The following is a 3,247-nucleotide window of genomic DNA, read 5'->3' on the forward strand; positions in this document are numbered from 1 at the left end:
CAAATAGAAAGAGAGAGAGAGAGAGAGAGGAAAAGAAAAATCTGATTTTTGATTATCTGATTTTCTGGTTGCAAAAAACTTTTCTGGCCTTTTTAATTTTTTATTTCAAATATTTGTCAAATCGGATCATCTTATTACGATTATCTAACTATTCTCTACAATTCTATTCCGAAAAATTTGAAATCTTAATATTTAAAACAACTCATTTTGGTTAATGATTTCCAATTTTCTTATTTTTGACGAACATACACTTACAAGGTATTTTTTACACTGCCTGGTTGCGACATTATCAGAACTGTTAAAAATCCCAAAGATAACAATTGAAAACCCGATCTTTCATTCTCAATCAAATCTCGACAAGCAAATTATTGAGAGATACCATCAAAAGATGCTTTCAAAGATAGTTAAGCAATTATAATATATTCCATTATAAATATATGAATAGCATCATTATAACTTTCATATATCCATCAGGTTATTAGTTTGCAGTATGACCATAAAGACTTCGAGAAATCATGGTGTAAAGTGATATTCAGGGAAAAAAAAAAAAAAAACTGATATTCAAATAACAACTGTTTCCATCAGTTATTTTGCTATTTCGATGTATTATTCATACATCTTTTAATATATTGTCATTTTTCGTAAAATTTTTAAAATATTTAAAGAAACTTCTAGAATTTCACTACTAATGGATACTTGCTTAGATGGGATAAAATTAGGAATTGCTTAGAACTACAATTATGAAAGCGCTTAAAAATCAGTGACATTAAATAATCAGTAAGAGAGATTCCTTAAAAGTCATTCCTTTTTTGTTTTGTCCTTTGTGAAGATATAAAGGACCATCCATATCGAAGTATTCACATTCATTGATTCTTTCCTTCCTTCCAAATTCGAATAATTAATTCCAATGATACAAAATCATCCATCAATCTTTCCATTCATCAACAATCATACAATCTATTTTTCTCTTCCACTAACTAAAATTCATAAATCAGATTGAATTAATTCCACATCGAAAAACGAAAGTATGAAATCACTGCTAGCATTTTTTGCTCTTCATCAGTTGTTGTTCTAAAGATATAACTAAAATCAATTCTAAAAGCAAAGAATTCGTTCAAACTAAGAAAATTAGTTTTTTTTTTTTTTTTTTTAAAGTTATCTAAATCGATTGGCTTATAGGCTCTATCAGGTAGAAAATGATGTTACCTTCGTTTTGTTAATTGCATGCAGTAATTTTGGCAGTGTAAACAGAAATGGCATTTGATAAATTCAATAAAATTGAAATTGAACTGAAATAGATTGCATTTGACAAAATTTGACAAAAATTAATGACATGTAATCAATTATTTTTTAGAATACAAAGTTTAAAAAATTTTTGAAATATTTCAAACAATTCCACATATTGCGGCGCAATGATTGCAATGAAAAAAGGCCATAAAATTGCTATCATTTAACGAAAGGAAGTAATTCCTTTACAGGGTGACAAACAACAATTATTAGTGAAAAAAAAAATGTTCATGGATAAAAGGATCAATGGAACCAACTTTTTCCAAATAACACTGGTCATTTTATAGGTAGTGGTCATCGTACTATTGGAAAAGTTTTGGATAATTATGAAATTTTCAAAATTCTTTTCTTTTTTCAAAATCAGTTTTGCCTAGCTATGCTGATAAGATAGAGGAAGTGATGGCTGTCTTGTCATTACACTCACTTGAAAAATTTTTTCTTTTTTATTTTTTTTTTCAATTTTCAGTCAGAGATATCACAAACTTCTCTAAACCAAGAATAGGGAAGAACATTTAACAACAGCCACTTAACGACAATTGTCATTGGTATAGTAAGTGGCGCAAAAGCATCAAGCAAATTTGGCCAATGCTTTCAGTTCATCAATAAGGAACAAAACAATTTGAAAATGAGCCGAGAAATAACATTAGCCTTAGAAATGAAAATAATAGGCTTACATAAACTGTTCATTGCAATAGAATGGGAAATGTATAGCCTTCAGGCCAATAAAACAACATCTTTCCAATTTATGATCATTCCAGTATTCATTTCAGTTTTTAAGAAGTTATGGCATAATTCATTTCTACCTCAAAGTTGAATATAAAGCTATGACATTCCAACCGGAAATGTGCAATTTTTTCCACAAATTTTAAAATCCGAAAATAACATATTTGGTTATTTTGTTAGGAAAATAAGCTGGAAATTAAGTTCTTTCTTGCTCATTCCTAATAACCGGAAATAAAACAAAATCCCTAAGCCTTCTCTCGATTCTTTCCTGATATTATTCCATCCATACATGGATGAATATAGCGCTCTACAAGCTCTTGCTTATTTATCACAATTATCAGAGATGCAATCACAGTGGAAAAGCAATGTACTGATATCTATTAATCAATAAACATCGTTGATCAGTAAACATTAAAAATCATTTTTCTTTTCATCCATCTTCCTGTCCTTTGTTCAAACTTTGAACAATTTTATCAGTTAAATAAAATGAAATTCCATCAATTAAAAGACCTTTGAATTATCAAATGAGAAAAAGAGGGAGAAGAAATGAGCCAAATTTTCTATAGAGAAAAAAAAAATTAGTAATTTTTTTTTTACATAGTAATTTTTTTATTACAACTAATAATATTTAGGACAGTTAAAATTAGCATAAAGCTACAAATGTCACCAAAATGTCCCAAAATCGTGAAGAGATCTTACGAAAAGTTATTTCATTAGATGGAAAATTTAATTGAACAAATAAACGTGAATGAATGAAGAAAGGAAGAACAAATGGAATGGAATGAAAACGAAGTATGTTTAGGATGAATCATCGATGATTCACCATTCCAAATATTGAATCATTTAGGAGGCATTTTTCTATTCAAATATTGTCACTGTAAAATAAATGAATTATTGTTATTTACGCTGCTGAATTTATTTCACGTACTCATTTCTGCAATTCTTCAAATGATTACCTGATATTAGATGATTTAGAAGGATCCAAAGGTATCATTTCATCCATCCCTTTCTCTACTACTCTATTCCACATCTATATTTACCTGTCTACTTATTTCTACTTTTTTATTTTCATTATTTTCTTGATACCTATACATGATACCTGTACGCAACACGTAAACGCGTCGTAAAGTTACTTGGAGAGGATCACAATCTGCACACACACACACACACACACACACACACACACACATACACACACACACATACACACACACACACACACACACATACACACTAC

The 3,247-nt window shown here is 29.1% G+C and overlaps 1 protein-coding gene across 1 annotated transcript in view; it reads right to left on the reverse strand.

Annotated features, from left to right (window-relative positions):
- The window catches only part of LOAG_14877 (hypothetical protein), a 2,464-nt gene extending 2,054 nt beyond the window's left edge, over positions 1 to 410 (reverse strand). The window contains exon 1 of the mRNA XM_020448865.1: positions 256 to 410. The gene's annotated coding sequence lies outside the window, so the exon portion shown is untranslated. The remainder of the gene's footprint in view (positions 1 to 255) is intronic.
- Between the last annotated feature and the right edge of the window lie 2,837 nt (positions 411 to 3,247).

Source organism: Loa loa, assembly GCF_000183805.2.
Source record: "Loa loa unplaced genomic scaffold supercont3.81, whole genome shotgun sequence".
Lineage (NCBI taxonomy): Eukaryota > Metazoa > Nematoda > Chromadorea > Rhabditida > Onchocercidae > Loa > Loa loa.